The sequence below is a fragment of the Rhamphochromis longiceps genome, linkage group LG6 (assembly GCF_057381845.1).
Source record: "Rhamphochromis longiceps isolate RC_006_pf linkage group LG6, R_longiceps_female_GT1.1, whole genome shotgun sequence".
Taxonomy (NCBI): Eukaryota; Metazoa; Chordata; class Actinopteri; order Cichliformes; family Cichlidae; genus Rhamphochromis; species Rhamphochromis longiceps.
In genome coordinates, this window is record NC_140562.1 from 19,187,191 (window position 1) to 19,200,753 (window position 13,563).

At 40.7% G+C, this 13,563-nt stretch overlaps 1 protein-coding gene across 5 annotated transcripts in view; it reads left to right on the forward strand.

Moving 5' to 3' along the window:
* The first annotated feature begins 222 nt into the window (after positions 1-222).
* The window catches only part of fbxw7 (F-box and WD repeat domain containing 7), a 142,445-nt gene continuing 129,104 nt past the window's right edge, over positions 223-13,563 (forward strand). For 4 of the 5 annotated variants that reach the window (XM_085409588.1, XM_085409587.1, XM_085409589.1 and 1 more), the window contains exon 1: positions 223-670. The gene's annotated coding sequence lies outside the window, so the exon portion shown is untranslated. The remainder of the gene's footprint in view (positions 671-13,563) is intronic. The other variant, XM_085409591.1, reaches the window with a different exon arrangement.

A 13,563-nucleotide genomic window follows, 5' to 3' on the forward strand; every position in this document is an offset into this window, starting at 1 on the left:
ATAAATGTTTCCATAAATTTGTCAGTTATTTTTGTGATTTTTTTTTTAAAAAGTGGAATTTTAACATTTAACACGAATCAATTCGTAAGACTTGATCCGCCATTGGTTGCATTTATAAAAATTAACCTACTTTATTTATTTTTCACATGGACGTATATCTCACGTAAGCGCGCACAGGAGCAAACAAAAACGTGCCATCATCAAGTTGCGACAGCCCTTCTCTCCAGTCGGTGGAGAGCCAGGAGAGGAGCAGACCTGGTCCCTGTTGAGGAGCTTGCGGACGGCAAGTCTTTTACTACTGACGCGCTATATGGGCTCCGTGGGTTTCTTCTGCCTCTTGTAATGATCGTAAATCACCGTGTAAGAGCACAGAGTCAACGGGTCGAGCAGTGCACTGGTCAGTTTGGCAGAGCAGCTAGCGTTAGCAGTGTTTGACTAGCCAGTTAACAGTATACGAACTTGGCTTGTGGAGGCTAGTTAGCAGGTCGTGCTAGCGTGCTAGCCTCGGTTGGTCAGGTGCAGTGACTGCTGCTGCTGGGAGACCCAAGAAGGAGCGTTTACCTCCAAGCGTTAGCTTCTTCAAGCCTCAAAGGATACCTCGCTGTGGATACCCGACCGGGAGGAAGCGCTGGAAAGTCCTGCTACTTGTGTCCATCGCCACATTTCCCAGGTAAATAAAAACAATGCGAATTACAAAGTACAGCACCGCAGCTCGGGGATATTGCAGCGGTGGACCGGTGGGGAAAAGGGCCTAGCATTAGCCTGCTAACGCAGTCGCTAGCTATTAGCAGTGCTAACGTTAGCCAGCTTGTGTTGATGTGGAGCTTGGTAGCGCTCAGAGTTGAAGTTTAAGTTAGCAGATTTAGCTGAATGTGCTGCACGGGATGAAGTTTGTTGCCTACTTCGGCTGCCTCTCCGGCCAGCGCTGGGCTTTTTAAACAAACCGAGTCAACAGCTGCAGAGTGCGAGGACTTTAATGCCCGTGCACGCATTAACCCGATAACCGTGGGTCTTTAACTTGACTTTAACTCAGTCAGTCTACATCTTTAAAAAGTCACTGATTTGCCTCGAGGTTTTGAGGTAATGTACAGCATACAACTTTCTGTTCTTAAACCCTCGATCAGAAAAAGGAAACGTCCTAAAGAAAGCAATGTACTGGGAAGAAGCCACAGGAAGAGCAAGTTGATGTCTGTGTGCAGAGCAAACGATGAATCTAAAGTATGGACGTCAGGATGGTCAAATTATAGATTGCAAACCTGTATGAACAGTTTGAGACATGCCATGAAACACATAGCTGCACAGACTCCACTCCTCCTGGGCAGCTGCCAGGCAGCTTAAACACACCAGAGGCAACTTTGCTTCACTATTCACATATAAAGGAGAAAGGAAAGGAGCACAAAAGCACGAAGTGTAGTAGAAAAATGCTGTTTAGTATGGCAGCTCCTATTTCTTCATCTGTTCAAGGGTTTCTGTTTAAAAAATGTTTATAGCGCCACTGCAAAGGTCACTTCTGTTAATTTTATAAAGTTATCCAAATCCAGACTTTATCTTGGGGAACAGAGGACTAAATTCATGGGATGTTGACAGCTGAGAGATTTAAGACTTTTAAGGTTATTGTGGCTGTGCTCTGATTTCTTGCAAATCACAGGACTTGAAATTGTTTTGTCACAGGAGGCAGCTTTAGTTAAACCAACACTGAGCTGACAGCTTGATGCACAGTCCACATCCCTTATTCAGTTAGTCGCCTAACATGCTGTAAATGCAGCCTAATGCAACAGTCTTGCAAGCCGTTATGAATATTATGTTCCTCTTTTGTCCAGACATTTTTAGAAAGTTGTTGATCTAAAACTGTATGGCCATTTCTTTTTACTGGTGCCTTAATGTTTACTCTCCTGTGGTGGACAGGCTTGTCTTTGTGTCCCTGACATCCAATTGTTTCAGTTCTAACAGAGTCGCAACAGCAGAGTACAAACCAGCCCAACAATACGTATTATTTTCAGTTCTTCATTATGCTTGTGAGACCTTAGCTTGTGTTTCATCATGTAAGCCTTAATTACATTGTTTTTACCATAGTTTTTTTTGTTTTGTATTGTTGATTAAATGCAATGTAACTCGAGTCAAACATGAACTTGGAACTACCCAGATTTCTACTCCGCTGTGTAAAACTGGAGTGCATCAAGTTTAAACTCAAACTTGACCACAACCCCTCATATGCAGCGATAGCCAAACCCAAATGGGTGTGCATTCATTACATATTTCTCTTAAACAACAGAAGTGCAGTACTGAAGCGCACCATTAAACGGTTTCAGATTCAATTCTCTCTTATTTAACCATGCTGCATCTTTCTCTTGTGCTGTTTTGTCAGTTTGGATCAAATTGTGCAGCTCATGTTAATTTCAGTTTGGGAGGGAGTCGTGAGGTCAGGTCAGATGACCAACTTTGGTTAAGATGCACAGATGTCAGCCAGTCCATTTGAATGAATCTTCTGTCACTTCCCTTCTATATTTGTTACGCTGCTATTCTAAGAGTGATGCTTTGCACACACATACTTGTGTAATCTGTGCAGTATAAAGCACCACATTGATTACAAAAGTGCAGCAGCACTGTTGCATATCTTTTGCCATACTGAGTTTGACTGCAGAAGTGTGGACACACTGCTGATAGGATATCATTCAGTTGCCAAATTACATAATTTACAGCTTTCTTTAAAAAAAAAAAAAAAAAAAGGAGATACAACATTTCTCTGGAAGAGTGTCAACAAAAGCTGAGCACCAGAAGCTTCATAAAGGGAGCATTTATTTCAGTGCTGTTGTATTGATTGCTGGTTAAAAATGTGCTTTGGGTTGCACATAACAGATGAAACGGTCCGATCAGCCAGGAGCTGGAAATCTGCCTCTGTTTGATCAAAAATTGATGATGTTCTTTTTCTCAGCACTGGTGTTTATTAATCATTAGAAATGGAAGGATAAAATGGGTCTCATTTGTTAGTACTGGCTTAACTTTGTGTCATATTGAAGTGACCTATGTATGCATGCCCAAGATTGACGATCAGAGATCTGTTAAGGACAATATTTTATTACATTTTTTGTACCTGTTCAGTTTCCTTTAAGTGCCTGCAAACATTTATTGTATAGAAGATGAAGGCTTTCTGAACCCATAGTATTACTAATTATGATCAGACTGCAAATAGCCTGTATTGTCATTATGAACAAATCTGGATGTTATTTTCTTGATTAGCCAATCTGTTTCTGAGAATTGCTCTTGCTGTGTCCTGTTGTCCGATCAACTGTCCAAAACACAAAGATAAGGTCATTTACTGTTGCATAATCCTGAAGAGGGGGAAAAAATCCAACCCAAAACCCAGCAAATCCTCATATTTAGAAGATGAAGCCAACCAATGTTTAACACTTGAGTTTGTAAAATCACTGACAGTTAATAGATCTCCCTAAATAGTAGGGGGGGGGGGGGGCTCAATGCAGCATAGTATTGCGATATTTTTTTGTGCCGATATAGTATCAATACAAGAACACCAAATATCGATATTTTATTAAATAAATTAAAATAATCTGGGAATCTCCTGCACCAGCATCCTGAAATAAGGTTATCAGAACAAATTAAAATTTAATAAACCATCCAACACTGGATGCATTTAGCTTGACAAAGTTATTTCCTAATTCCGAGCAAGCTCAGTCACACTAGTAGGAATAGGACAGGACGGCAACCTCCTTACATTTACCAGAAGAAGTGGTGGGTGTCTGGCGACTGTATTGAATTTTTCACATTCCGCAAGTGATGGCAATTTGTGGTAACTAAATGGTTGCCCACGCCTTCAGGGTTTGCACATTCAAAGCCACTTTTGATCGTAAGGGGATTGCACAGGTCGGCAACCAGTTGCAGTCTGACTTGGACTGACTGTACTCTGAGAGATGTTGAAGGTTTGCAAATAATTACTATCTGACTTATAAATGCAGACAGATTGCAAGCACGTTGCCTTAAATCTGAGTCTTTGTCAATGAGCACAACTTGAAGAGACTTGATTTGACTGGCTGCCAGCTGGTTGTATTCTGGCTTTATTCCTGTAGAACAGTTGCAGAATGCAGATGTGATAGTTGGATTTCTGTCTATGTAGACAGCAACAGATATGTGGTTTTTCAACAGCCCCTATTCAGTCTCAGACTGACTCCGTCTTATGCAGGGCTCTCAAAATTTCAAAATCCCTGGTAGCCCTTCAGGCAGGGACTCTTCAGTTTTTGGTAGCCCAAAATAAATTTAAGTAGCCCGAATAAAAAAAGAGAGCAATTTTTTGATTGATGTTTTGTTTCCTTTACAATATTATACATTAAAGTATAATATTGTAAAGGAAACAAAACATTAATCAAAAAATTGTTGAAAAACAAATTACAACATTGTATAAAAATTACAATCATCAACTCAAATACTTGGTTCTAATTGAACAGAAATTTCTATGAACTTGTAAGAACTGTGTAGGACATGAATCAGTCTGTGTCAGATCCTGAATTTGAAATTTCCACTGAAATCACGGGTAAGTGACAAGTGGAACCAAGATTTGCTTTTTGAAGTTTGCAAAGACTGCTAAATTTTGCCAGTGGTAGTTCACTCTTTGCAACATAGTACGCTGTTCTAAACAGATTTTTCAGGTTTATTTTTAGTATGTTATTTGCAATTGGTGTTTGTTCTGGGAAAGATATTGCAGACTGAGCAATAATGCATTACTTGCATTTCTCATGGGTTCTAATGGGGGCCTTTCTTAAAATGACTGGTCCCAGTAACAAAGGCGCTTGTCGACTCAGAAATCGAGAGAAAACCAACAACACACCCGGCAGAACATTATGTTATTTACACGGGTGCACGTAAGTGGTCCGCATGTGCGCATTCGCTGTCAAAATAAAAGACGCGCACCAGATAAGAAGATGCAACGCGCGTTTGCGTCCATATAAAAAGCACTGTTTTTGTCCGCTAGAGTGGGATTTTCACGGCACATTCCGCACCACATCTCTGTGCGTTCATCATTTGTTTGAAGCCAGCTCACCTCCTGCAACCACTTTTCCGAGAATACGTGCTTCTTTTGTGGTTCGGACTCCTTCTGACATTTGTTTGGAGGTGGAGGAACACCAAAGTAATTGCTTAAAGGAGCTTCTTCGACATCTTTAAGAGTTCTAAACAAATTTCTGTCCTCCTCCAGAAAATCTTATGTATGCAAACACGCGTTGCAACTTCATATCTTGTGCGCGTATTTTTTTTTATTTTGACAGCGAATGCGCACCTGCGGACCACTTATGTGCAGCCCCGGTTATATAGCTCATCATATCGCAGCCACAGAAATTCTTTTGTCCATGAAACCATAAAGCTGCACTTTCTTTTTGCCTTATAGTCTGATTTGTCATAACTTTTCCGTTTTGTGCTAAAGCTTTTCTTTGGCTGTCACTTCTTCACCCTGACCTGTCTTATTGCTAAGGATTGTCTTATTGCATTGGAGTCACACTGGGTTAAATATGTACACTTGGGTTTTAAGGGGTATTTATTATTTTCTTCTTTTTTTTGGGTTGTATGGAAGCCCCAAACGCAATTTCATTGTTCTTGACAATGACAATAAATAAATAAATAAATACTAAATACTATTTGGCTCAGCAGAACTAAAATATATATCCTGCTGCTTTTACACACACACACACACACACACACACACACACACACACACACACACACACACACACACAACGGTCAGCGATTCTCTGCGCGATCAACCTCTCACATGTTTAAGCTTGCTGCGGGAGATTTCACTTGTCATGTTTGCATAGTAAGCTAACGATTGATAATACCATGTCAGAGGAATTGGTGCACAAATTATCATCACTCACCAATCAGTGCTGTCGCTCTCTATACACAGTTCGTGCGATTGCAAAGTGAAAGCAAAAAAACAAGCGCAAATTCAAACGCGATTTCAATATGTCACATATTGACAGTGGCTCATCGATGCCAATGACATAATTACCCAGCTACATTTCCGAAAGAATGCAAAAGCATTGACATATATTTTCCTTCCTACAATAGCCCGACGGGCAGGGCAGAGGTAGATTTTGGTAGCCCGACTGGAAAAATCGCTAGCACCGGGACGTCGGGCTAGCGATTTTGCGAGCCCTGTTATGGCAACATTTATAGCAGGTTTTAGTGACAGGGTTGATTTTTGCAGCAAAAAAAAAAAAGAAGTGGGATAACTATGTTTTGATAAAACAGATATTGCCTAAGTTTAACATAATTAGCAGTTTGAAAAAGGTGATAAATTGCAGTTTGTTATTGTGCACTGCAAAAAGTTAATTGCAATAAAACGCTAACATGATCATTTCTGTCAGGTGAGCAGTCATTGCAGTTTAAAATTATTTTCAACACCTATGACATGTACAACCACTTTACTTGATGCTGTGTGCCTGATCATACCAGTGTGTGATGCTCTGCATTCTCATGTGATGAATGTTCAGATTTTTCCAAGATTATTTCAGATTTTTATGGCTTTTTCTGCAGCGCGTCTCTCTGCCGTCTGTAAAAAGCCAGGCGGCGGAGCAGATGAATAGGAATGGCAGATGTAGTTGTTTTGAGAGGACGGTTTTAATTTGGTCTTTTACTGCGTTGAACAGGTTGTTGTTTGGCAGCACTTCTGAAACTGTGTTGGAAGAGGCTGTTTTAATATGTACAAACTAAGCTGCTCTCTGGGGTTTGTTTTTCATAGCCAGCCCATTATGTACCCCCTTTGAAAATGGTTGCAACAAGAACATTATTAACATTATTAAACCCTTCAGTTAAATGTATGCTGGGTTTTTTGTTTTGGGTTTTTTTGGGGGGGGGGATGTACTCTATCTTCTCCTCTCTCCTCCAGCAGGGCAGTGTATGCTAATGAAGATCAGAGAATTCACATTCAAGGATAGGCTGAAAGTGTTTAAGACGAACTGCATATTTTCAATTTATTTTTACACAAAAATATGGATCAGTATTGATAGGATTTTAGTTATTCCATTATCGATTGTTTCCAAAGGTCAAATACTTTCTTTGTTGTGATTCCTGTTTTTCTTGTGTTTGGGGAGAGGGAGAGATACAAGCAATCTTCCCACCTGCCTTCACTGCCAACTGTATGTTTTCCCCCCCTCTGTGCATCTCTCTTTTTATTTTCTTTTTTTCTTTTTCTTTTTCTTTGTTTTTCTCCCCTCAGATTTGGTTGTTGGTGTGTGTCGGAGAGCTGCTACTGCCCTGGTCAGGACTAGCAACTTTTCTGCCACCAGCAGCAGCAGAGCTTCTAGCTTTAAACAAGATTCAAGGTTGTTGAAGAGAGGGAGAGAGAGTGGGGGGGAGAAGACAAAAGCTTAGCTTCTTTAAAGCTGGAAATCTGTAACCTGTTATGAGTACAGGGTAAATGACAGAAACAAGGTAAAGCCTCTCATATTGCAGTGAAATGAAACTGGTACACAAAATTAGGTTAAAAAAATTACTTGGAAGTTTAGTTTATGGATTGCTGCAAGCCCTTAAAGATTATGACAGGGTATCCTGGACGTTGTTTGCGTAAAGCTTCACATTCCCACACTCCTTACTGTTGCTGTGTTACTGACATCAGGGCTTTCCTAATACTGTTCTCATGGACGGTGAGATTTCCTGTCTTTGAAACTTGTGTTGGCAAAGCATGAAGATGGTGGACATTGTTTACGTTGCATATGGGGAGACTGGCCTTAGTAAATCCACACTCAGTCTGAAATCTTCAACTGAGGAAAACATATATGCATATTTTGTAACCAGTGAGTGAATCAGTCTGCTTTCCAGATGCTGGCTATTCCTAACAAAGCTACTACTCAGGGTTGCTTGTCTAGTTTTAAGACTCCTTACATATGGAGAGAGATAGTACAAGTCAGTTACTCTGTGGGGGTTGTGTTTTCAAGTGGTAAACGGATGTTCAAGCCACTGTTTATGTTTGGAGGAAAGCTTAAAAGTGGGAAGTGTTGCTTGAATCTTTGAGTTGTGTCTAATATACCAAATTGAGAGGGTAATGGGATTTCTACAGATGGACAGCTTTGGAGCAGAGGGGACAGATGGTTGAAAGACATTAGGTTTAAATGGTGCAATCCACAGAGGGAAACGGGAAAGGGGTGACAGCAGCAAATGTGTAGAGAGGTGCTGTGTAGTTTGCATACTTAAAGACTTATTCAGCTGTGTATGTAAACTGGGAAATGAGGAGGGAAATGAAACTGTCTTCATAAGCATGGGAAGGACATTAAAGGGGCTTTTCCGTGGGGAGTTCCAAGAGGATCTCCAGTCTCAAGGAAATCTCTTGAAGAGTAACTTAAAGTCATCAAGTGGTCCTTTGTGGCAACAAAGTACAGCAACATAAAGAAAAAAGGGCACAATTATTGTTATTAGGGTCAGACATTACAACACACACTAGAGCCTTTATCTCCACTGCTGCCTCTCCTCAGCTTGAGAACCTGCAATTCTTTGTAATGATGGCTTACCTTGTTTTAAAATTAGCATTGTTGTTGGGGGCGTTACTGGGAGTTGTGAGTAGACATGAAACCAGAAAAGTAAAATAGCTGTTTAGTTATTTCTGGTGATTTTAATTCTGTGGCCTGATACGAAGAATTCTGTATACGTGTCTGCTGCCTGGGCAAGGCCTTTCCTGATGCAGCTGCAGTTAGTCACATCGACACATTAGAGGAGTGGTTCTTAAACAGTGGGTGACTCCCACAGGTGGAGTATAGGGGTGGGGTGGGGACAATGACGACAAAGGGTTTTATTAAGAATTTGCTTAAAGTTAATTTGCTTAAAGTTACCTGGTTTGATTTATATGTATGTGTAGGGCTGGGCGATATATCGAGTTTTTAAAAAATATCGATATATTTTTATACGAGATATAAGGTGTGACAATATCCTTTATATCGATATAGTCTACGTTATAATTATACTTGTGGAGCCGCAAGTTTGCCTCTCTTTCGTCCACTTTTGTCTTTACGCAACGTTACTCGGCCTCGCCCCTCCTTCACTGAACACAGCTCCCCCTCCTCCCCCATCGCTTCACCTGCAGGAAGCGACAAGATGTTAACGGAGATTTGCCGTGTCCGAGTTACTGCACTTCGCCCCGTGCGTGGGACTGGACGCCGTCAACGTGTTAGCTAGCTAACCACGCTAACGAGCTAACCACGCTAACGCCATGCAGCCCAGAGGCGCTGCACAGCCTAAAATCCTTGCATTTTCTCAAAAGTTGACAGCGCGCCTTATGTATGAATTCTGTTTGTGCTTGATGGCCGCGAACCGATTTTTATGTGGAACACGGCGCTCAGCAATCTGTCAAAAAAATGTTTTAGTACGACGTTGGTAAGCAGTGGCGTGTCTAGAAAATTTTTGTTGGGGGGGCCAGGTAGGGGCACAGATTTGGAGAAGGGTGGCAGATGTAATTGGCAGATAATGTTTAAAAAAAAAATTCTACCAACCATTAACCATAATTCAATAACCCTATAAACCTAATAACCGAATGCGCTTTTAACTCTTATTAGAATGAGATTTTAACCACTACGGTGCAAAGTGTTTAGATACTGCGTTGATAAAGTACAAGAGATACAATCAGTGCTTTGTCAGTGTTTACTCAGCATTCAAGGACAGCAATATTTGCATAGTATTTTTACTGACATATAGTGCACATATGTTTTGGGCAAAAACATTTTTGAATATTAAAATACGAACATTTGTAACAAACAATTGACAAATTAGTCAGTTCCAATGTAAAACTTTATCTGCCTGTTTAAAAAAAAGAAGATAATCTTCTCACAAACTGGTGTTTGATTTTAAACAGGAAAAAAGTGGGGAAACAACTGAAAAGACTAACATTTGAATAAAACCTGAAAGCAAGTAAATACTTTATATGCTGCCTTATGGTAAACTTTGGTAATATTGATAAAGAACAACACTGGCTGATGATGAAATACAGTCAGCTGGCATGGTGACACTGCCAGTATTAACCTGCAGGGCTGGACTGGGACAAAAAATTAGGCATTTTCACTACAGACCGGCCCACCAGGTATTAAAACCATAAAGCCTTTGAATGAAAACAAATGCTGTTGTGACAGTGATGTACAGTCTTGTTGGTATATGTATGATTTCTATACATTTTACATCAGATAAAAACTTTGGTTGTAAGATTTAGATAATTATTTAATAAAAGTGAGATATTTTAAATGAGAATAAGAAAGAAAAGTAATTTCTTTGTGCTCCACCTCTCCCTGTTAATGCCCTACCTGGCCCCCTGGCATAACTTTGCTAGACCCGCCCCTGCACAGTTACCAGCTGTCAGCTACGTAAAAAAGGATCCTGGTGTTATTTGTCTCTCAGAAACAGTTCATAACTTCCCTTCAGCTCATTCATGTCACCTAAAAGGTAAACCTGTTTCTCCATCACAGCTCTGATGATTCAGTAAGGACATCTCCTGGTTTCATCTTCATGTTTCCCTCTCACCACATATCCAAACCGACATCATGACCAGCAGCTTTACAGCTGTGGCTCCAGCAAACATCAGCTGATACTAGAAATTAATATTAAATAAATTCTAACAACAGCTGATCAAGCTTAAACGTGCTGCTGTTGTTTAGCGCGACATCTGCTGGTTTCCTCTTTCTGGCACAAAGTGGGCGATAAATAAACAAGAGAGAAAAGCCGATCAGCTGATTATTGATCAGTTTCATGATTGAAGTAGAAACAGGAGAGGGAGGGGAGAGAATGAGAGGAGAAGAGGCAGCTGTGCAGCGTAACGACAGAATAAATCCAGCTTTGTCTTTTTCCATTCTAGCTAAAGTTTGGGACAAACTGCGTCTCTTCTCAGCTCAATACGAAACGTGTAATATTTTCTCTGAATGAGGGACCATTCCATTTTTAAGGAGCCGTTGGCAACTCTACTAACTAACCTTATGAATAAAATAAAGTTCACTATCAGTAACATCATAGCAACTGAACAGCTGTACAGAAACTCCGTCATGCTAGCTCGGGCAGTATGAGTTATTGCAACTGACAGTAAAAAGTCAGCACAACAAAAATAAACTCCACCTAAACTTAGTTTATATCTGACCCAGATAGACTGCAGGTCATAACTTCTTACCTGAAGTTCAGTTCACCTGACACTCGGACTGGCGGCTGCCTCGGGTCTCTCCTCCTCCTGCCTCCCCTTTCCCTCATCCACCTGCTGGCCTCTGTGGAAGCCCCGCCATAGCCACCACCAAACAACTGAGTTATTTTTACACATCGACCTGCATCTGGCCAATCCACCACCTCTCATTGTTCATGCCCTTACAAAATAAAAATAAAAAAATAAGTCACCGGGCATATGCCCGATGGCCAGTCCAGCTATGCAACCAAATCTGCAGCTCCATACAGCAATGTTACGACTTAGATGATATCTTATAACTCATAACTCTTATGTTAGCTGCCCTCAGTAGCATACTGTCTGAAATATTCGAGGGCTGCAATAATTCTTTAAGTGTTATTTTTTCCTTGGGATTCTAATTTCACCGAAGTTTACTAAACTCAACAAACTTAATATTACTTACCGGGACATTTATTCTGTCCTCATTTTCTTTCACCGAAAAATTGTTTCCAGCGGTGCCGTCTTTCGTGCTTGGCTCTCCTACCTTTGCTAACGTGATGCGCATAGCGCAGAAGCCGATGCTGCATTCACTTACACTCGGATATCTGAGCGTCACCGTGAAAACATAATCGGACATTTGATATTTGATTGAATTGTATTGTTTTGCCTTCGGGGTGGCACCTGGGGTGGCCAGTCTGGTTGGGGGGGTGGCCTGTGCCCCCCCAGGCCACCCCGCTGGACACGCCATTGTTGGTAAGCTACGGTGCTGCACCGCTTGATGGATTGTCAGAGCATTACGGCTACCGAGGAGCCTTCGTGGAGTGATACGTACTGTGCTTCAACGTAATATTACCTTACTGTGTATAAGGACTATAAATGGCACCTGTTAAGAGACGTGGTTACGAAGAGGATTTCAAACTCAATGCTGTCAGTCACACAGTAGAAGTTGGGAACAGAGCAGCTGTGAAATCTGTCTTTGTTATTATGCTCAGCGTCTTTTAGTTTACATTTTGACTGCACAATTGTGAGCTTTTTGTTATGCACAAAAACAACATTGTTTTCTTTTATTTATTATTATTTAATAAATGCTCATAATTTATTTTTGAGTAAATCTTATGTACATCTATGCTCTATGTTAATAGAAATGCCTGTGTGACATCTGGGACACAGCTTGGACTAAGAACTCTCTTTTTGTTCTTACTTTATGGCTTTAAAAAAAAAATATATCGAGATATGAATTTTGGGTCATATCGCCCAGCCCTATGTATGTGTATATATGATACGATCATTATAGTAATATGACCATGATGTCAATGCCACGACATCCCCGCATGATATCTATGAAACCTATCTAATTCACAGCTTCAGGCCTTCCCTAGCTATCTTATCTTACGCTATCAGACGCACATTTTCTCTTCCTCCTATACTCATGAAGAATGTAATATTTATAATATTTGAATTCTCTTTCTCGGCTTATTGCATACCTCCATCATCTGTAACTTTGTCGTTAGCAGTGTGATACCATCCTCTGTTTTGTGCCTTTTAAAAATGCTCTCTTCTAAATGCTTGCTTTATCAGTTTGAGTTACTCTGAGGATTTACTGGAGCCTTAAGAGCAAAGTATGGGTTTATTCTGTGCTTGTAAACGGCCCGTTTGCTCAGTATCTGTGAGGCGCAAGGAGTATGTTAATAATTCAGTGCTGTGCCATGTAGCTCTGAGCTGGGTAATGAACATGGGGAGAAATCTCCCAGGCATTTTGCTTTGATGTGGGCTGTGTTTTGAACACTAGGTGACACAGTGCAGGGACAGAAGAAAGTGGCAGTCTGGGACAAAAGTCAAGAGTGGATATATTAGGGTCCACAATTATACTGCAGCAGAGCATATTATCAACAGCCAAAGATATGAAAGTACAAATAGCATCTCTTTGTCCTCTGAGAAGGAATACTTTATTTCTTCTTTGAAGTGTTGATCAGGCACAACTCGAACAGTGAGCTGCTTTCACACCCAATTGATGGCTACGTACTAAATATCTATGTACTGGTTACGTGCTGGAGCTGAAACTAGAGGAGCAAGTTTTACATAAACACAAATGAGCACTTTTCACACATGCACTATACCCCCTTAAACGTTTTGATGAAAGTGCATGTGAAAAGAAAGTGTTAGAGGCAGCCAGATCAGACTTTGCCAGCACCCTGGAACAAAGTGCACGTGTATGCTTGTGCACAGGTGAGAATTTACAGCAGTATCTCTTCACGAGCTTTTTGAAAGTGAGTCGCTCAGATTTACATAATTGTAACAGTTGTAACTTTACAGATTTGTTATAATCTTAAAAATTATCTCCACATCAATTATATATATATATATATATAAAAAAAACACCCAGCACGCCCCTGCGGGCGGTTTATCCTTCAAGCTCGGGTCCTCTACCAGAGGCCTGG